Below are 23,094 nucleotides of genomic sequence, written 5' to 3' on the forward strand. Positions count from 1 at the left end.
ACCTGTTGAAATGGGATTAGAGTTTAAAAATGTTATAAGAATGCGAGTATGAGATCCCATACTTGAGGAAACCTCTAAGTATCAGGGATCCGTACAAAACTCATCCACTGCAATGTCCAGCACCTTCAGGGTTGTTATTATCCACAAGATGGGGGTTTGCTTATGATTTATGGAGGTATACTACAAGAATTGGAGGATGCTGGAATGTGAGTGAGTCAGAGGACACTTGAATTTGATAATGGGATATCATAGAATCATAGAATCATAGAACGGCCTGGGTTGAAAAGGACCACAATGATCATCCAGTTTCAACCCCCTGTTATGTGCAGGGTCGCCAACCACCAGACCAGACTGCCCAGAGCCACATCCAGCCTGGCCTTGAATGCCTCCAGGGATGGGGCATCCACAACCTCCTTGGGCAACTTGTTCCAGTGCGTCATCACCCTCTATGTGAAAAACTTCCTCCTAATATCTAACCTAAACCTCCCCTGTCTCAGTTTAAAACCATTCCCCCTTGTCCTATCACTATCCACCCTTGTAAACAGCCATTCCCCTTCCTGTTTATATGCTCCCTTCAAGTACTGGAAGACCACAATGAGGTCTCCCTGGAGCCTTCTCTTCTCCAAGCTAAACAAGCCCAGTTCCCTCAACCTTTCCTCATAGGAGAGGTGCTCCAGCCCTCTGATCATCTTAGTGGCCCTCCTCTGGACCTGCTTTGAGAGCTCCATGTCCTTCCTCTACTGGGGGCCCCAGGCCTGGACACAGTACTCCAGATGGGGCCTCACAAGAGCTGAGTAGAGGGGTACAATCACCTCCCTCTCCCTGCTGGCCACCCCTTTTTTAATGCAGCCCAGAACACAGTTGGCCTTCCGGGCTCACTGCTGGCTCACATCCAGCTTCTTGTCTACCAGGACCCCCAAGTCCTTCTCCACAGGGCTGCTCTCAAGGAGATCTTCCCCCAGTTTGTATAAATACCTGGGATTGCCCCTTCCCAAGTGCAGAACCCTGCACTTAGCTTTATTGAACCTCATTAGATTTTCATGGGCCCACTTCTCCAGCCTGTCCAAGTCCCTCTGGATGGCTTCCCTTCCTTCCAACATATTGACTGCACCACTCAGCTGAGGGTGTACTCGATGCCATCGTCTATGTCATTGATGAAGATGTTGAAGAGCACCGGTCCCAAGACCAACTCCTGAGGGACACCGCTTGTGACTGGCCTCCACCCTGACACAGAACCATTGATCACAACTCTTTGGCTGCGTCCAGCCAGCCAACTCCTAATCCTGAACAGTCTATCCTTCAAATCCATACCTCTCCAATTTAGAGAGAAGGTATGATTCTATGTGGTGAGGGACCATGTCAAAGGCTTTGCAGAAGTCCAGATAGATGACATCCATCACCCTTCCATCATCCACCAGATTGGTCAGGCAAGATCTGCCCTTGTCTGTTGCCAGCTGTCTGGAATGCCAGCTGTCTGGAATCACCTCTTTGTCTCAGTTATTATATTCTATTGGTGGTTAGAGCCATTAGTGTGGTGCCCAGAATAACTAACAAGGAGAGAGGCAACACTATTTGAACCCTCTGATGGCCAGAAAAGAATCACAGAATCATAGAATGGTTTTGGTTGGAAGGGGCCTTTAAGGTCACCTAGTTCCAACCCCTGCTATAGACAGGGACACCTCCCTCTAGACCAGGTTGCTCAAGGCCCCATCCAGCCTGGCCTTGAGTGCTTCCAGGGAAGGGGCATCCACAGCCTCTATGGGCAACCTCCAGAGTCTCACCACCCTCACATTTACTCTACTCTAAATCTACCCTCTTCCACTTTCAAATCATTTCACTTGTCCTGTCACTGCATGCCTTTCTAAAAAGCCCCTCCCCAGCTTCCCTGTAGATCCCCTTCAGGTACTGGAAAGCCACTATGAGGTCCCCCTGATGCCTTCTCTTGCCCAGGATGAATAGCCCCAGCTCTCACAGGAGGTGCTCCAGCTATCTGATCATCTTTGTGGCCCTCCTCCGGACCTGTTCCAACAGCTCAATGTCCTTCTTATTATGAGGTCCCCAGAACTGGATGCAGTACTCCAAGTGGGGTCTCACGAAGGCAGAATCACCTCCCTCGACCTGCTGGTCCCTCTACTCCTGATGCAACTCTAGGTATGGTTGGCCTTCTGAGCTGCTCAAGAAAACTCGCTCCAAGTCATATGGAGTGGAACTAGGTGCCCATCCAGTCCTATTACTCCCACCCATGCACTGACAGAACTTCCAGTCTTGAATTCAGCAATTTCTACCACAAATGCCTGTGCAATAAATGCTCTTTTCCTCCTTCTCTCTTTTATCTGGAGATCTTTTGTTCCCTCTTTTTCTTTCAGATAATTTGTGAGAAGAGCTTTCTTCATACCTAATCAGATTTGGAACAACTCAGAGGAAAATATTTTTCTTTTTCAAGCTCTCCTCCTGAGAGATGGATCATTAGAGTAATTTGTCTCAGAGATTTTAGTCTTAGTTCAGGCCTGCGATTGTGGCAGCTGTGTCTTTTGCGTCCTTGGGCAAAGAGGAAGGATTAGGTCATGTTTTTCACTGCTGAGAAAAAGCCCACTCAAGTGAGGCATCTGAACACTCATCCATTACAACCTAACTCCTTTCCTATCTGTTTTTATCAGTACCCCTTATATTGGGTTTTTATTATTATTATTATTAAGGCCTGCTACCAGGATGCAAGCATATTTGCTACTCAGTGGGACCGCCAGCATCAAGCACTTCAGTATCAATGTTGCTTTGTTTTGGAAGTACAGCTACACAGGAATGGAGTGTGTTTTTTTATTGAATTTCTGGTTTTGATCTCACAAGCCTTTGTCATGAGGAGAGTGTTTGTTGCTTTGACTGAGATCAGAACCACAGCAGCACTTTGTATATTGATTAGCTGAGGGAATTGCTCTGGCTTGGCTTTGTAGCCCATTGTGGAAGACCTTCTACAGAGAATCTGCATGCAGGTTTGCAGTTTTGGGGGAACTGATATAGAAGTAAGCTCAGTTTAAACAGATTTTTAAATTGGCCTTTCCAAAAACTCCCCTCCTCAAAACAAAATGCATGGTATCCCCACAATCACTTGGGGATGTTTTACCCCTAGGACTAATTTCTCCAGGATTCTCTTCTTTACAGCATAAGAAACGTTCAGGTTTTTAAGTGTAGTCATTTGTGTGTGTGCATCTTGCAATAGTTCATTAGTCAATATTCAGTCCTTTGGGTGGCTTCATTTCTTCTTCTAAAGTAATATGAAGACAAAAACTTGGTATGATATTTTTTCTCAGTCTTCATGATTTGATGTCTTCCAAACTAGACAGTTGGGCTACTCTGACGTAGTACAAGTTTTACTTGAAGTCTGATGTTCTGTGACTGTGGTTTTTGAGGAACAACGGGGATGTTTTAGGGTCAAGGAGTAACCAAACTCATCACTGGGTCACACTGGTCAAGAACTGGGAGAAGCAATGTACATTTCTGTACTGTGTAAGTAAGTGCTCAGTGAAAGAGAACACAGCATGAAATCATCTAGGTTATACCTGAGACAAAAGCAAGTAGCATGGCTGAGCCCAACCAGGGGCCAATCCCAGTTCCTGTTGTGTCTTTACACAGCCTCAAGTGCACTGAAAGTCTCCTCCCTGGATCTGTAATGGAAACAATACTTCCCTGTTTCTTATTTCACTTTGTTTTACCCTTCTTCTCAAGTTGTGGTCCTCCCTTTCACTGACTGAGGGTTCGAGAATGTGAGAGTGAGGCTCTGTAAGGAAGGGAGAGCTCAAACCCTATGTGTACATGGGCATACAAACAAATCAAAGAATATGCATTTTTTTTAATGCAAGCTATGATAATGCTGCCCTTTTCCAATTCCTCTCCAAGCACCCCCCTCCTCTGAGACAATGCATTAAAGCATGGGAAAAGTGATACTTAACATTGAAATTCATCATTAATTCCTCCATCTTATATTGTCGTAACATTACCCATAATAAACTCTTCTTGCACTGATGTCAATTTGGTGTGTCACTTTATCCAGAAGCGCTTCATAACTTAGCATTAATTAATGATGACTTATTGTAAATTGTGTTACAGAGCTGATAGCATTTCTGGGTAACTAGGTGTCACCAACTGCAGCCATCAAACTTGCTGCAGTAGCCAGGATTAATTGCTGTATCACGCAAGGCATCACCTTTGGATCTGCATAGGAGAGGAAGGAAAGTCCATGGCTTGAGATTTTAACTTGGTTCTATTCTCGGCTCTGCAATCAACCTCCAGCAGAGCCTCGGACAGATCAATTAAGACATTTGGACCTTTCCAGGCTGTCAGAACTTCAGCTGCACAAGGACTGGAGCAGGCTGAAACTCCAAGTGTTGCATGATTTGGCCTCATTTAAAAGCTACAAAGAGCTTGCTTCATTTCAGTGATGTCTGCAAGGTTTCTCCTAGATTGAAAGGTGCTCTAGACACAAATGTGCTTCCTTTTCATTGAGGTTTGGCTTCCAAAGGATCTGCCTATCTTTACTCTCCCAGAATTTGTTATATCACTGCCTATGCCCAAATCCACCTGCATGCAAACCCTCCACTCAGTCAATGGGGAGGTTTGGCCTGAAGGTACATATGTACAGCTTCTCAGGGACAGACTGCAGTCACATTGCTGTTGACCACTGGTTAACAGCAGTGCAGTTAGCTCTGACCTATTCTCCCATGCCTCTCTCTACCATGGTGACAAATCCACAGTGTCCTGTTAACTGAGCATGTTCATACTGCCACTCTTCCAGCTTCCAAAACAGGTTGTCCTCATCCAAACCGGCTATCACAAATGGTGTTTGGCCCATGCCAACATTTTTAATATCCTAGTACTGAGACCCATGTCTCAGAACTGTTCAGTTTACTGGAATAGAGGTACTGTGTCACAGCTATCCATCCTGGACATACAATCAGTAACTTTTACTTATTGGAAGGAACAACTAAAATGTTAAACACTTGGAGAGATGTTCAGATTTAGCAGAAACAGTGGCACTAAAACAGCTCGGAAAAGGCAAGTGAGAAGACAGTCAAATAACAAAGAAAGCAAAGATATTAGATACAGTCCTGCAAAGTCTTCTTGGGAACTAAAATCTAACTGTGATGCCTTTAATTGTAGCAGAAACACCAACACCAGCTCTCAAGAAAAGACCCCTCTATCACTGAATCACTGGCCCATGATTGTTCAGGCAACTTATCCTCCACTGTGAATTCAACAATTTTCAAAGATAACCTGAGACTCAATAACTCCTTACATACAATAATTTGCCTGGGGCTAAAAGACAAAATAAGAAACACCAACTTCCACCAGCAAAAGGGAAGATCCTAAGACAAAAGATTGTACTTGGTTATAACAGACTGCATACTTTAGCAGACCAAACTTTGCCTTTCAGCTTAACAGGCGTGGATTCAGTCTCAGTTTGAGCATCGCTGTATGTTTTAAACATAATGCAGAGCAGGTCAGCTTTCCCTGGAGAAAAAACTCAACCACTCTCTTTGCAAATATTACAAATGCAAGCAAAGGCTGGTGTTTAATGAGTGGACTTACAAGGTACTAAAGCCGGCTACCACCTGTCAGTTCCTTCAGATGTGCTCCTGGACCTTAATTAATAGCTGCCTTTTGTCTCATTTCTTTCCTCACCCCCCAACCCCACCCATCTCCTTCCTCTCCTTTCAGTTCGGGTTGTTTCAGGAGGCAGAGAATGGCCCCAGGGAGATGGTTTCTGAAGTCAATCAAAAATTCATTTCAGGATGAAGCCCAGTCAGAACTTCTCATTTATTCATCACCGGCTAGTGACTTCTAAACTAATCGGCAGGACAAAAGCAGCCAGCCAGGCATGCAAATCAGATTAACAATTTTACCTTTGTGAAAGGGATTAGCTGCTCTGTCTGGTGTGGATGCTCTAAGAAATCAATCTGCATCTGTCAAAAATTGTAACCTTACTTGTGTCCCTGGCTCCATACTTGGGTTGGTTAAGATAATAATAATTAATTAACAGTCTGCTTTAGTCTGCAGTCTGCATCTTCTCCCATATGGGATTAATCTTGTATTTCCTTAGGGAGTTGATTTTCCAGGCTGGCTGTGAATTTATTTTCCGCTGCTCTAATACATGATGGTGTTTGTACGCTTGCAGGGTCACAGCTACAGAAGCAAAAGCATAGTGGTTAAAGAAGTGGAGCTGGTTTAGGATTGTGTCCAAATCCCATAAATGCCACATGTGACTTCAGATAAGTCACTTAATCACCCTTTCTCACACCCTATATTTACCAGATCAGTCAAGGCAAGAGGATTTACAAGGATGATTCATCCCCAAAAGGGCCAAGGGACACTGCTTCTATTCCTGACTCCACTCTGAAACTTGGGTAAAGTCACTTAACTTGTATGTCTCTGCTTCCCAGCTGCAGAGGGAGGGCAGCATCTGCTCCTCGCTGAAACTTCAATGGCGGTCTTAAACTGAGACACTCACTTGAGCTTCCCCAGCCTTCAGCAACACTTGGAAGGGAGGCAGGCTCATAGAATCATGGAATCACCGTATCCTTGGAACTGAAAGGGACCTCTTAAGGCCATCTAATCTAACTCCCCTGCAATGAACAGGGACACCACAGCTAGATCAGGTTGCCCAGGGCCTGATCCAGCCTCACCTTGAAAGTCTCCAGGGACGGGGCATCAACCACATCACTGAGAAACTTGTTCCAGTGCCTCACCAACCTCACTGTAAAATATTTTTTCCATATATCTAAGCTAAGTCTACCCTTTGAGTTTGAAACCATTTCCCTTTGTTCTATCACCACAGACACTGCTAAAAAGTCTGTCCCCTTCTCTCCTGCAGCTCCCTTTCAGGAGGGTGCACTCAACCCCACTGTCAATGTCATTGATGAAGATATTAAAGAGTACTGATCCCAGCACTGACCCCTGGGGACACCACTCATCTCCATCCAGTCATTGAGCCATTGACCACCACTCTCTGGACTCAGCCCTGCAGCCAGTTCTTCATCCACTGAACAGTCCACCCATCAAATCCATATATTTCCAATTTGGAGAGAAGGATGTTGTGGGGTACATTGTCAAAAGCCTTACTGAAGTCCAGATAGATGACATCAGTGGCTCTTCCCTTGTCCATTGATGCAGTGACACCATCATAGAAGGCCACTGTCAAGCAGGATTTTCCCTTGGTGAAGCCATGCTGGTTCTCCGTATCACCTCTCTGCCTTCCACGTGCCTTAGCATCGCTTCCAGGAGGATCTGTTCCATGATTTTCCCTGGCATAGAGGTGAAACTGACAGGTTGGTAGTTCTCAGGATCATTTTTACTTTTGTTAAAAATGGATACGATGTTTCCTTTTATCCAATCACCAGGGACTTCACCTGATTGCCATGACTTTTCAAATATCATAGAGAGTGGCTCGGCGACCACATCAGCCAATTCCCTCAGGACTCTGGGATGCATCTTGTCAGGACCCATAGACTTGTGGGTAATCATAGGAATGCCTGCAATGCACTGACTGGTGATGCTGCAGAAAATACCTCTCCAGGGCCAATTTTCAAACAAAACAACAACATTCTTGCTCATTAGATGAAGTATTTGAAGAAAGAAACCGCTTCACGTCTTGCAGTTCCAACAAGCACTTTCATTTTCTGTTTCCCTGTTGACCTTTGCAGCCCTGCTTTGAAGGTACAGGCTCCTTTCTTCCATGCCCTGATGACATGATAACCAGTTTAAGGCCAGCAAATGTCATTTTCCACAGTGTGCCATACTTTGCAAAATTTTTCCCCATGTAAAGAGGGAAGGAGGGGAGGCAGGAGAGCAACTGTCAGAACAAGCGTGCGGTGCCCAGCATTTCCCTTCAGGTGTGACAGGGGACATCTCTCCTCCTCCAGCCACCTCCATTATGCATCCAGGCAGAACCAAGCAGCTGCTGTATGTTCCCTGCATGAAGACCTGTCAAAGGCCCTCAAGCCCTAGGACCACATCTTAATAAAGGGCTTGCAACTCTTGCTTGCACCTTGCAGGTTCGTGGCTCCAGTAGCTAAGGCTGCAGAGGGATAGCAGCATTCACATGGCTTGCTTGAGAATGGCACATCTCAGACCTTGTAGAAAGGCATTAAATATCCCTTTTCCTCTCTTTTCCTGCTTGTTTTTCCTAACTCGTCTAACTTGATCCAACTCTTTTCCCAGTGCAGCCAGTCCCAGTAATGCTTGGGATATGGCATGTGTATTTTTCCATAGCCAACAGACATCACAAAGAATTTTGTCCCTTGTCCTTGGTTCTGCTAAAGGATCACAGACATGCTCAGAATTTCTCCCCTTACATAAGGACTAGGTAAGAAGACTGTGTGTACAGGATATGGACTGTACTACTGGCCAGGGTGCCCACCAGCCAGGGAGGGAGCAGTTCCTTGGGTCCTGTCTGCATGTTGCTGTATAGATCTGGTGCTGATGATGTCATGATTGGACAGATCCCTCTCACTCTGCCACAAACCTGTCATCTCAACCTCACATCTCTACTGAGCACTCTCTGATTCCAATAATTTCATATAAAACCTCCAAGACCTTCTAGACTCACCGTGATGGTCCAAATACAATGGCACATTGTGGTGAGCTACACCAGCCCTTGAAGTGTGTGTCCTCATATTTCTAAGTTATGCACCGTAGGTTTCCAGTTAAGGCCTTCTGCACAGCCATTCCACATGGTGCAATGCAGGATAGCAATGAGATGCTGAGCACCCTGTTGGGAGATACTTTGGTCATTAGGATTGGTCTTGATGCTGGGGAGCAGAACTCATATCTTGGATATTAGGAAAAAATTCTACTCTGAAAGGATGGTGATGCATTGGCACAGGCTGCCTAAGGAGGTGGTGGAGTCACTGGCCCTGGAGGTGTTCAAGAAACATGTAGGTGTGGCACTGAGGAACATGGTTAGTGGGCATGGTGGGGATGAGCTGATAATTGGTCTAGATGACCTTAAAGGCCTTTCCCAACCTCAATGATTCTATGATTCCATCAAATTTACCCCATGTTTGATTCAGGACCACTTTGGATGAGGTAACTCCACAGCCCACTTCAGATCACAAGGACTGGGCACATCCTTGGCCTCAGCAGCAAGATTCACTTCCAATTTTAACATTTCCACTGGCAGCTAATTTTCTGTATATTAATCCTTACAACTTCCTCAGCCGAAATCTCACCTGCAGGGCTGGCTAGTTCAGGTAATTAGTTTGAATGACAATTCTAACATGACTTGAGCACTCTCTAATCTTTAATTCCTTCCTTTTTACACAACAGCCTTTCCCAGAGGACGAGTTGTTCCCAGCATCCCTCAAACACGGGAGGGTAGAAAGGGAACTTTAGCTCCACAGTGCCACTTTTCCAGTGTCTAAAGGAGATACCATGAGCTGGTCACATCATTTTGGGAACAGTGTCTCCAGCTCAGCACACACACACACAATGTCTTGAACTCATGTTCACCTTTGGTTGTAAGAAAATAAAAAGGAGCAACAAGGCATGAGGGAGATGGAGTGGAAAGGAGAGAGAAAATAGAGAGCAGCATTTGTGAAGCATATAGCCAGCAAAGTTGGAACTCGGGTCATACGTCAGGAAGGAGCAGAGAAAGGCCCAAGGGAAGTTCTGGGCATACTTGTACATCAGGAGCAGCCAGCCCTTCTGACTGCTTAGATCTTGTCAAGCAAAGAATGACATCTCCCTTGGAGCCAAAGCCTTTGTCTCTCCAGAGCTCTGGCAACAGCCCATCAGTGTACATCTATTAAGCAGTTTGTTATTGTGACAGCTGACATGATGACTGCTCAGTATGAATTGCAATTACTGTCCAAGTACAATGCATTTAAACATTTAAAAACATATTAAAAAATAGAAGGTATTTTTAACTAATCAACAATTCTACTCAAAGGGATGGGCTTCCTCCTGGGAGAAGGAGGCTCCTGGGAAGCAAACAGATCTTCTTCCAAAAGGGACGTGTGCCCAGACAACAGCAGGGCTGGGCTTCTATGGGGAAGGATGCTCAGGTGTTGAAAAGAGAGGATATTCTTACTTGTTCCTCTGCCAAGCACTAAGAGAAATAGGAGTATTCTTGGAGCAGAGCCATCCCACTCAATAACCCCAAGCTAACAGGGAAGATCTCCCCCATATCTTTTCCTATCACTGAGAAAGTGAGATTCTAAAATCTAATATGAGCTGGAAGGAATTTAGAGTAAAACATATATCTATTCAAATGCGACATGAAAACCCTGATTTTGGTGGTTCACACTGAATTTTCTGGCCCTGAGTACACACAGGGGTCCAACCCCCAACCTCCTTCCTATGAATTCTCACTGAAGTACAAAGGATGGAAGGAATTGCAACCCTCTGAAGCCAGAAGTCCAAGGATATCCCTCAGAGACACCCCAGAAGGCTCCCATATGGTCCAGTAAGCTGCTAGAGCTGATTTCTTGGCAGCAGCCATGGTTTACTGTTGGAACAGACCTGGCCCAAAAACATCTCACTGCACTCCCGCATGCTGAGCCCAGCTGAGCTGAGATACTGTCCAGCAGGAGTGGATGCATGCTTCTGAGCTGGGGACCATAGAAAAGCCCCAGAGTTGAACCACAAACTGTTTTGTCTGCAAACAGGTCGGTTCCAAACAGACAGGAAAGCTTCTTACATGGAAAAGACCCTCAGACGTGCAGGGAGAGTAATTTCAAGACCTTATGGTGACCCACCCATTCTCCAGCAAAGCAGTAAGAAGAAGACTCAGATGCCAAGTGTACCCTGACCTGTGCTTTTTCAGAGACAACCAATGTGGTCAGCACATTTTGCTGTCCCAGATGTGAGTTTGTGTCCCCAGAAAGATTGGTCCAGTTGTTAAACAGAACCAAGTTGGAAGATCATTGTCCCTCCTTTCCAGTGTCCTGGTATAGCCCTTTATTACATCACGTGGACTGTTACTGAAAGGACAGCAGAAGCACTGAACGTGGAGGAAAAAGCTGGATTTGCAATCTTGGAATATTTCCATTCTGCTCAGTAAAACACTGCACTTCTGTCCCTCCCTGTCCCTCCTGTCCCCTCCCCTTGCTGCTCTTTGACAGTCATGGCGGAGATGGAAAATGCCTGACCTTTCTAGAGCACTATGCGGCCTCCATCATGGTCTACTCTGCTTCACCTTCTGCCTCAGTTTTCCTCCCTTCTGCACTGAAACTACAGTTCTTGGTACTGTAATTGCCAGGCAACATGTACATAAAAAGATTTTGTTCTTCGACTTGACAGTCCTCCCTCCACAACCCTTTTGAGTAGATTTGACTGTCCAGACGATTTTAGCCCCCTTCTTCTAGAGTGCAAAGTCCAGTGCTTTGATTTGCCTCATGGGAAGGGATTCATCTTTCCTAATATTAGATGTCTACCACACTGACCGTCTGCTGCTAAGCTAGTCACCTTCGCCTCCCTTTATAGCCTGTAGAGAGAAATAAGCCCTGCCAGGGCATGAGTCATCTGACCTATTTGAGATGTCTACTTTAGAATGAGATTAATCGTGCTCTGAAAGCACCCGCTTTTCTCTGACTAAAGCAGGAGTCTAGACAACCATCTCAGATGAATTCAGCTTCATTGTCTTTTTAGGTGCTCATCTCACCAGGATTACGGGCTGTAATCAATCCACCAGGCCTATGTTAGATGATGGTTGATCTACTCCGTGCTGTGTTTCAGACAGTTAATGAAGGTAACTACAACCTAATGAGAGTAAGGACTACAGTTGTCTCTGCAAGAGTTCTTATTTCTACCCTTGAAAGTAGTTGGGATAAAGACTGTAATGGTATTTGGCTAGGCAGCTATACTTGGGCACTGGATAAGAGTATCTTGGGTATCAAGAGTATCTAGTATGAGAGGGAATGGCCTTAAGTTGTGCCAGAGGAGGTTCAGGTTGAATATTAGGAAAAATTTCTTCTCAGGAGTGGTGAGGCATTGGCACAGGCTGCCCAGGGAGGTGGTGGAGTCACCATCCCTGGAGGTGTTCAAGAAAAGGGCAGATGTGGCACTGAGGGACATGATTTAGTGGGAATGGGTTGATGGTTGGACTAGATGATCTTAGTGGTCTTTCCAACCTTAATGATTCTTTCATTCTACGCTCTTTGGAGACACTTTTGTACTGCTCAAATGGTGCACATCTTGTTCTGATAGTACAGAAAAGAATTCAGAAAGGATGGGTAACTTAAGAGTACATTTGAAGTGCAAAATGATGAGGATTCTGATGATGACCTGTCTGATTTTCTGGCTGCTGGCTGTCAGATATTGCAAAGTCAGGGATCAAGCTGGGAATAAGGGGGAAATCCACCATCTCAGGCCTGAGTGTATGCCTGGAGACATCTACTTAGCACATGCAGTGACCATATGGTGTCATGCTGATGTAAATACCTGAACAAACATCTTTTAGGAGGTCCAGGTGTGCAAGGGGACTCAAAGGTTGGAAAGAAACTGCCATGTGCTGTGGTCAGATGCTCTGTCTAAACAGCGGAGAGAACAGAACACCATAGCACACATCTATGCAGCTTTCTAGACATGTAGCTGAAGAGCCACAGTCAACATTTGTGCTGATGTCTGAACTGATAACTGCCCACACTTTCCACCCTTAATACAGCCAAGACACAAGAAGAAGAGCTCGGATCCATACAAATGCTTGCACATTTATATGTACACTCACCTCTCTATTTCCTTCATGAGCTCAGGCTGCATCCATGCCTAAGTGTATGGTAATCCATAACATTACTGAGCCTGAACTTGCAAAAAAATCTCTGATCTGTACTTAGCTGGTAGTATCTTCATTGGAGGACACTGACAAATTCTGGTGCATGAAGTCTATCTTTTCCCCATCTCCCAAAGAAATGTGGAAGAAAAGCTCTACTCAGTGGTACTCAACCCTTTCCTCCCATGACTCAGAGATGCCCTTGCCAGATGAGCGTGCTCTATGCTAAATATACATTGTTTATTGCAGCCAGCCATGAATGAGGCAATGCAGAACACACAGTTGAAATGCATGCACAGAGGAATGCCCTGCTTCTCTCCTGGCACTGGCGACCGTCGCTTCCTGGAGAGGAAAGGAATTTCCCTGAAGTGCCTCACAGAGGCTTGTTCTCCAGTTGTGAAAGCAAAGCAGCATTTAACATCAGATGAAATCAGTGAATGGGAGCTCAGAAGTGGAGCCAAGGGTGAGGCGATGTTCTGTGATACAGTTAAGGCGTTCAATAATTGTGGTGTTTTGGGAACAGATACCATGAGTAAGGAGGTTGCACATGTACCCATATTTTAAGTGTTGATGGGCAGGACATCATGGGACAAAGGGAAGGATGTTTCTTTTCTCTCTTGTAAGAACAGAAGCCAGGCTAGGCTATCAGTGTTTTGGGGAGACTATCCTTCTTTTTTGACCCTCTGGGACCTCAGGACATCCACTCTGTGCTCTGTTTTCTCCACTTTCATCAGAGAAAATTTTAACTTAGCTGTTTTTCAGTCTTTTATCCAAAGAAAGGTCTCCGAGGACTGTAGCAGAGCAGAGATATAAACAGTCATCTGAGGCTATTTTTCCACTGGAAATAATGTTTAAAGATAAAAACATTCATTGGCATATGCAGCACTTCATCCCCATTGGGACTCCCTCATCCTCACCTGTGTTTGCACCTGAAGGTGCAAATTCCCTCTGTTCATGCTGACACAGATGATGCCATCTGGCACAAGCTTGTGCAGTTTGCTGCCCTCAGAGCCAGTTGAACCAACTGCTCTGAACCCTTGTGAAATTGGGCAGTAAGATATTGCCCTCTGTCAGCCTCCCTTGGATCTATCCTGACATTTCTGTACTCACCATGCTAACTGATGTGTTGTCCCTGTGCCAGACACTTCTGAGACATTTCTTTGACCTCCCTCCAGGGTAGGTTGCAGATGCTGTTCACCATCTCTGAGTTTCTGTAGGACAAAAGCTGTGAAGCAATGGCTGTGGCCAGGTGCATGAAATTGTGCCTTCCAGCACCAGCCTCCTCCTCAACAACCACCCTCGGTAATAACTTTAACTGCATTAATTAGTCACTGTTTACTCTCTCCAGGTCTGGCGTTATCACTGGAATAGGTCTCATCTAAATATGGTGGCCAAACAAATTAAAACTAATGAGGCCATTAGGGTCATATTAACATACAAGGAAAATGGGAGAGCTTCCGGAGGAGGCTTTGTTGCCAGACTGGGCACGTGCCTTGCTGCGGGCTGCCAGCAAAGCCTGATTCCCAAACAACATTGGAGAGAAAAGAAACAGATGAAATAGCACAAAATATACGATGTGGCAGGACAAGGCTTCCTGCTGCCTCCTGGGGAGTTTCATAATGGTAAATGTGGTGAGAGCAGCAGGCCTGGATGAAGATCCAGTGGCAGAGATTTGAGCCACGAGATTGAGATCTGATGGTCAGGATTTGGCATTTAGTACCATGGCAGGATTCATGTCCCAGCTCCCTACACAAGTCACTTGACCTCCACTAGCAAACAGATCTGGAGCTTCAACAGAGGCTTCAGACAGCTGGTCAGACAACTAATTCCTGTGCAGCTGGTTGCCTAGTCACCAAGCCAAGGAAGCAGAGGGATTGAGATGCAAAGCCAACCACATTTCTCTTATATGCCTTTGCCTGTAGCATTTCTGCCAGCCCAGGAGTCCATCTAAGTGGAAGGGAGACTTTGCATACAAAAAAGGAAGATGTTCTGAGTTTCACAAGTTCTCTTGGATGCTACAACAGCTGGGAGGGCAACATGCAATGGGAAGATAAGCAGTTTAAGAAAAAAAGAAAAAAAAAAAAAGCAAATGGTACAGAAATTAGGATGCCTTCTATAAGGGAAAAAATAAGCCAATGCAAGAAGTTCATCTGAGCTGAGATCAATCCTGTTCTGAAGGCACCCATCTTCTGGGAGTGCCAGAACTCACCTCTGCTTGAAGATGGGGGAGAAAACCCCCTACTAGCTGTCAGAGACAAGGACCAGAGCCTTCCTGCTCTTCCCCAGCCTTTGAAACTCAGATGACTGATCCATAACAGTCCTTCCTCCTCACCCATATGTCTGGTCTACCAGGACATCTGCTGTGTACAATACCAGTGTCATGCAGGGAAAGGCTTAGGAAACCAATAGCTGAAGTTTCCCTGTTCATCTCTTTTTCTGCAGGGTCAGTCCCTCAATGAACAGGGCATCTTCCCATGCAGCAGCTTCAGGGCTTTCCATATTTTGCTCAAACCATCCCAAAGGAGCATGCTGGCTTCTTCCCCTTACCTTGTAGTGAGTGATGTCTGCTAATTCAGTTCATGGAGGTGAGGTGGGCTGGGTAAATGGACAAAGTAGTCAGCTTTCTTCCCAGTTCTTTCTTACCTTTGGGACTTGCTACAAATATTTAAAATATCTATTATATACACATATGTATTTTTCATTGTTTTGGCAGAAATTATTTTATTCTAGCTTGCTATCAATCAGACCTAAAAGCCTGCAAGTTCATTAAGTGCACAACCCTGGATAAACAGGCAAAGATAGTTGACTCAGTGACTGACACAGCAAAATGGAAGACTTTCTCTAGAAAGAACTCACTAAAAATAAGGTCTGCATGTGTCTTAGGGGTTCTCAGTGAAGAAACCAGTGATAAAATAGGCAACTGGGACTGAAAATTTCTCTCACTACCAGAGGTAGTTTGTGGCCCTAAGTCAACATCAAGACTTGAAGGTTATACAATATTATGGGAATTGTTCTTGGGAGGAGCCAACCAAGCTTTCCTCCACCATCTGCATAAGATTTTCTAAGATCTTAATTGGTAGAAAAGCAGCACAGGGTATAGAGAATCTATGACCACATTCAAACCCTCCTTGAACTCATCCAATGTACAGCTGCAGAACGATCTCCTGATGCATGATAGAGTTGTGAGGAGAGCTTCATATCATAGAATCATTAAGGTTGGAAAACATCACTGCGATCATCCAGCCCAACCATCAACCCATCCCCACCATCCCCACTAACTGTGTCCCTCAGTGCCACATCTCCACATTTCTTGAACACCTCCAGGGACGGTGACTCCACCACCTCTCTGAGCAGCCTGTGCCAATGCCTCACTGCTCTTTCAGAGAAGAAATTTTTCCTCATAGCCAACCTGAACTTCCCCTGGCGTAACTTAAGGCTGTCACCTCTCATCCTGCTGCTGTTACCTACGAGAGGAGGTCGACCTCCACCTCACCACAACCTCCTTTCAGGCAGTTGTAGAGAGAGATAAGGTCTCTCCAGAGCCTCCTCTTCTCCAGACTGAACAATCCCAGTTCCCTCAGCCAATCCCCATAAGGCTTGTTCTCCAGACCTTTCACAGCTTCGTGGCCCTTCTCTGGACATGCTCCAAAGCCTCAGTGTCTTTGTTGTAGTGAGGAACCATCCTGATCATCCTGCCTTGATCCCCAGCAACTTTAAACAAAAAGGAGGAAGAGAAAAGAAATGCTGTGATAGAAGAGAGAGTTAACATCTAGGGCTGTGTAAGGAATAACCCGATCTGGATATCATTGTGCTGCAGAAGTGACCTACTTTAGCTTTATCTGGCTTACCTCTGTTTGCATTGGTTTATTGATGGCAGGAGATACTGCTAAGTGAGTGGTGCTTCTGGAATTTAAATGAAGGTCAAATGCAGCTCTCCTGCCTGGTCATAGTCTAGCAGAGACTGGGAGCAGCACCTATGCTTAGCTCCTGTCAATTAGTGGGTAGAAGTAAAGCAAGGAGGTGACAGGAACTGAGGCAATGGCCACAGTAATATTACTGCCACACTTCTTAATAAGCAAGAAGAAATGATCCCTGCAAGCAGATTCTGAGAGGGTGAAACATTGGGTAAGTCTCACAGAATGCCTGGTCCAGATGAAGAGGAGTTTTCCTCCACCGTTCCTTGAATTTCATTAGTCTGGGGGAGCAAGGGGAAGAAAAGCAACCAGTGGAAAACAGCAGTTCCAAGTGAAATGCTGTATTTTTCTCTCTGTCTTTAAGACAGACTGCTAGTGGGAGACCATATGCCTGCTTCTGTTTCCCACTGTCTGGCCACATATATGTGTTAGCCCACTGCTGACATGGTTCTCCATGTGATCTGGAGCTTCTGTTTCTTGTGAGCTCCTCATCCCCTTATAGAAGTATCCACTGCTGAAGTTAAGCACGTACAAGCACATGTGCTAGCAGAGTCCATGTCAGAGCTTTGACCAACGCCAACAGCACTCTCACAGGCAACGCTGAAGGTCTAGTCATACAGTACAAGGTCAGAGCCTATTGGTGTGATAGGCAAGAGGATAAGGACGTGTATGGACATACAGAAGCAACTCCTGTGCTGACACTCATCCTTTCCACAGAGGTTGAATCCCTCCTCCAAACCAACATACTGCCTGAAATCACTGGGATCAGATATGCACCCCCAGGACCTTCTCCTTTCTGCAGCCTTCCCTCATCCCTATCAAGTCCAAAGAAGGATCAGGTTGGCCCCACACTTGTCTGCAGGTTCCTGCTTTCCTCTTGCATAGAGCTGGTTCCACCTTTGGCAGTAAGCTTCTCTTCTCCTCCTCCTTTTTCCTTTTCAGGAGACTGCCTGTCACACCTGTGTTTGCTAATCAGCTCACAGCATGCTCAGTAATTGCCCACAAGAAAACATGGGTGCAGATGTGGTAGGAAGCAGGGCCATGCACACAAAATGAGATTCTTGTTTTCCAAACAGAAACCAAGATTTAATTACAACCTCAATTAACGGTTATTAGAACCCTCTTTGCCTTGTTGTTTTTCTTTCTCCATTGTCTCCCAGCCCTGCACATTATTGAATCATCAGCTCCTGTTTTCTTGTTTGGATGCATTCATAAAAAGAGACGATGCAGAAAGCTGCAAACAGTTTGGACCCAAACAACCAAACAATGTCTTCCCCCCCTTTTTCCTCATTTTCTTTCACCAATTTCTAATCCACTGCAAAGGAAATAGAGACAAGAAAGGGAAAGGGGAATTTTCTGCTATCTGCAGGAGGAAGTGTACCCATGAGGTACGTAGGTTGCTGCAAAAGTAATGCCTCCTATTTATTTCCATGGGAGCTACAACATATATAAAGAGCACAATAACACTGACAGAGCAAATTCTCAGCTACAAAACACTGTTTTTCAACATAGTCACCACCATTAGCTATGCATTTTCACCAGAGATGAACAACAGCATGCATGCTGCACTCACAAAAACCTGCACCAGTGGAGGTGACCCATGGTTTCACAGCTACTATGACATCATTGCTGAAATACACCACCCACAACCTCACTGTGATCACATCCACTGTTTGGTCTCTATAAACATTCATCAAGTGTCAATGAATATCAATGGATGCAATATATTTCACATGGAGGAATTCAATGACACACCTTTTTTTCATACGCACCTCCATGTCAGACACTATTATGTCAGAGAGCCTCTCTGCTGTCATCTGTCACACAGCAACAAAACATAATATTCATGAGAAGGTTCAACCTCTACTGCTATACCACCAACATCTGCCTCTGACTTTATGGACCAACATAGTAAAATTGGAGGTACAATTTTTGGTGCAGCCCTCTTCTATGAGTGACCAACAGGGGTATTGCTTAGGTCTCTATTACTTATAGCCTCATGTCTCAGTGTCAGTGAGACATGAGAGCACCTTTCTGCTCTGTGTTCAGTACCTGATCCACACAGTCTTGTTCTTTCAGGTGACCACAAAAACCTCAGCAACCATAGCAGACAGGTTGTCGAAAGCTTTGGATGTTCCTTTTCCTACCAGTCCTGTTAACTTCAGTTGCTCAAAGACTCCTGAATATTTGCAGGATCAGCTTATATAAAACCATAGAATCATTAAGGTTAGAAATGACCACTAAACTCATGACCATCAAACCATCTCCACCATGCCCACTAAATCATGTCCCTCAGTGCCACATTCACCCTTTTCTTGAACACCTCCAGAGATGGTGATTCCATCACCTTCCTGGGCAGCCTGTTCCAATACAGCTACTCTAGGGATGTGGCCTTGCTTTATTTGAAGGGTGTGAGGAAGGACAGATACCTCATTATGCTCCTCAAGGGGATGAGGGAAATACTGCTTGTCACAAAGACAGAAGCTGGTGGCTGGCAGAGCTACTGGCACCATGCACCCAACTCAGGCTGCTACATGATCTCTTTAACTTATCACCACAACGTGTGGGAAAAAAGATCCTAAAATGGGAGTTTTCCCTCCCCCTATCTTCCTGCAACATCCCTCTAAAGGCTCCATTGTAGCTGTACTTAAGAGTTAAATCTTGCCTTACTGTGAGGCTGTCCAGGGCAGAGGGCATTGAGAAAGATTTTCTGCTACACCAGTATTCATTAGCACTCAGTGTTAGCCCCGGGCATGCATGAAAAATGTTAATCATATGTTCTTTTCCTTCCTTTTCCTTCCCCTCAGTTTTAATACCTCTATCAGGATTCCCGTAGGTTTGACACATGCACTCCAGGCCTGATCACATATCTTGGTGTTATCTCTGCCTCCAGCAGGGAAGAACCAGCCAGTGCCTAAGCTCTCTTGCAATCTGCTAGGTGTTCATAGCTGATTCCATCTACTTCCTGCATAATCTCTGCTTGTAATTACAAATATCAGGCATGGGGGGCCGTCTGTGGCCAAGCTGCACTGTTTGCTGACCAGAACAAGCAGAGATAGCTCCAGCTATTTGCTAGCTCCATTTCTTAAATCCAGGGGGCCTAAAATTGCATATTTATACGGCATCTTAATTCCCTTCTTGTCAAAGGCAGGCTTACTGGGGTGTTGCTTTGCATCAGCCCTGAAGTCTGGTTTGATGCTACTGTAAGCGGAAGATTTGTCTACGGCATGTGCAGCCACTGGTGTCAGTCAATTAAAAATCACGTGCACTGATTGGGAGTTGAGATGAAAACTCGGGATGGGCAAGGACACCTGAATTTGGGTACAACCATCCTCCAGGGAGCAGTTTTGAATATAGAATAACAGAATCATTAAGGCTGTAAAAGACCACTAACATACAGACCAAGCACCAACCCCTCGCTACTGTGCTCACTCAAGTATGTCCCTAATAGAAATACATAAAGGTAGTGTTGGATGTGATTCAATCTGGTTGGGGAAAACCAACTGAGAAAATCTGTTTCCTTCTGAGAAGGAAAGGACTTACCATGGTAAGAGTCTGGTCCCTGAAAGCACAGATGTGAAGTGCAATTGGAACACCCTAACTGGATCCTTCATCTCACTTAATCCATGGATTAAATTCACTCTCCAGAGGAGATGTCTGCTCTTCTCATTAGTATTTAAAACCATAGTGTTTAACCAAAATGTCTGCCAGTTACAAAACCATCAGTTGGATGTTTCTCTCTCTCAGCTAACCCATGGTGGGCCCAATTCTGTACTAGGCTGCATGCATATACACCAAAACTAATTCCTCCATCACTCAGCTCCCATCCTTCCACTCTGTGCTTCCATACATTTCCCAGTGCTCCCTATTCCATGAATCTGGACCAGGTTCTGAGCAACCTGATCTAACTGCAAGTGTCCCTGTTCACGGCAGGGGAGTTGGAGTAGATGACTTTTAAGTGTACCTTCCAATTCAAATGAATCTATGAAAAGCTGGTATCTTTTTTCCCTGCCTTGATACCCCATTCTAAAATTACCAACCAATGGACCACTGCATCTCACCAGCAATATTTACTCCGTCATACCTTGATTTAGCTATGTTTTGACACCCAGGTAGGTTGCACAACTCCTAGCAATGCTATGTGTTACCAGAAGAGATAGTTACATGCATCAGCTAACTGATAATAACCATTGGCCTTCAGGAGCTGCTATGGGGACAGTGGCCATCCAAGTCATGCAGCTCTAACAGATAGGGATGTTGTTCTGCAACAGGATGGCAAAATGATCCCTTTTGCAACAGATCTTTCGCCAAGAAGAGAAGTAAGATTCATCTGAGTGCCTTCTGTGCAGACACTGATGTTAAGGCAGGGGTTCACCCCTCCTAGGAAATGAAGTGGGACTTGGTATGCTAACGAGCATGAGCCCACACTGCCCACAGTGTTTAATTGTTAAACTCCCTGACACAGAGGGATGGACTTGCTAGCACTCTAACAGAAATTATCAAGCATGAATCAGACTGGTCCATTTGTCCTCAAGGCTAAAGGGCAATCTCTGGTCTCATTTTGTTCTCCAGGACAAACATAGCCTTTGATCTCCCATGGTCCATGGAGACCTTGTCTGTGCAACATACAGGATTTACAGTGCAAGTTGTCTCATCCTAGAGCAAACACCTACGCGTGGCCCAGTGACTCATATCTTAAATCCTGCTGATGATATTAATTAGACCTCAGTTGTCTACAGTGGGAACATAGACGCCAGCTCACAAGACACCCACATTGTAGACACTTAAAGAGATGAATTTCACCTTAACTCTCAATACAAAGTGGCAGCACAAAAAGCAGTGTCTTCTTGACATGCTGCACATCATATCTGAGCCCTGTCTCCTGCTGCCAAGGGCAGAAGGAGACATGGATTGTTACTGTAATAAAAAACCCCAACTGCATCCAGGACATCCACGCCAGCATTTAGGGAGCAACAAGTAAGCTGTTCTCAACTCCTGTGCATGGCTTTCAGACAGGACTCTACATCAGTTTCCTCTCTATGCAAGGATCTTCCTACCCTTCCTCATGTCCTCCCCTCCCCAGCAGCCTTTCTCAAATCTTTCTCCCCTTGATTTTGGATTGATCACTCTGCAAGTGACATATACCTGATCTAACTGCAAGTGTCGATGATATGCAAGAGATGACAGCAGCAGTCTGAGCAGTCACTAGGGATGCTTCCCAAGTATCCACATTCCCTTTGCCTCTCCCTTGCTCCAGAAGTCCCAATCCTGTATTACAATCTTTCCCATCCAACTATTTATTGTGCAATATCTCATTACCATTCCTCCTAGGACACCTTTAATAAAAGCCTATGCTTGCATATTAAATATTAAATTTATAAGATGTATAATCCTTCTAATTAAGTTGAATTTAATCTAGAGGTCTAAATTAGATGGAAAGGAATGGAAAAAAATACAAAGGGGAAGAAAAGTATCATAAAATCCATGCATGGTACAGCATATCTGTGTGCACCAACCACCATGCAGCTCGTTGTCTGAAAGCAGTGAGTGGCTTGCCGCCATGGGAATGAGAGAAGGGAAGGGATCCACGGAGCCCTCTGAAGATTTGTTTCATGCCACTCACAGGCAGCACAGTCAGGGGTGAGATGTCCTGTGATCACAGCCCCATCCTGTGCTTTGACGGATCTGGTTTTCTTTCTGCTTTACTGCAGACTCCCTGACCGAACCTGGGCATGGCAGCAGGGTCGAGGTTCATGAAGGGACTTGGGAACTTTCTTACTTGAGGTGGTGTAGCTGCCTGCAAAGTGACTGAAAAGGCTCCTGGCTTTGGGGAGTTTCCCATGAACATGACTTTCCAGCCTTTTCATATAAACGTTGGCTCCCTTACAAAAATCAAAGAGAATCCAACTCCAATGAGTTAATCATTGAATCATTAAAGTTGAGAAAGATAACTAAAATCATCCAGTCCAACCATCAGTCTATCCCCACCATGCCCACTAACCATGTCTCTCAGTGCCGCATCTGCCCTCTCCTTGAACACCTCCAGGGACAGTGACTCCACCACCCCCCTGGGCAGCCTGTGCCAATGCCTCACCACTCTTTCTGAGAAGCAATTTCTCCTAATATTCAACGTCAACCTCCTCTGGCACAACTTAAGACCAATACCTCTTTTCCTATGGCTAGGGGCAAGAGATTGAACATAACTGACAGATTAGGCACTGCCATTGTTTGGCTGGATTGTAAATGCCCACCAGTGCATCTGGAGCAATATCATTCTATCTCCATAAGATCTGGAAGAAAACTCCCAAGGGATGTTCCTAGCTCAGCTGGAGGAGAACTCCTTTGTAGATATCAGCAAGACATCTGGAAAGCAGATTCCAAGGGTTGTCCCCAGCACAACCAGAGGATGCCATCAGAATGCTT

The sequence above is a fragment of the Gallus gallus genome, chromosome 1, assembly GCF_016699485.2.
Source record: "Gallus gallus isolate bGalGal1 chromosome 1, bGalGal1.mat.broiler.GRCg7b, whole genome shotgun sequence".
In the NCBI taxonomy this organism is placed as follows: Eukaryota; Metazoa; Chordata; class Aves; order Galliformes; family Phasianidae; genus Gallus; species Gallus gallus.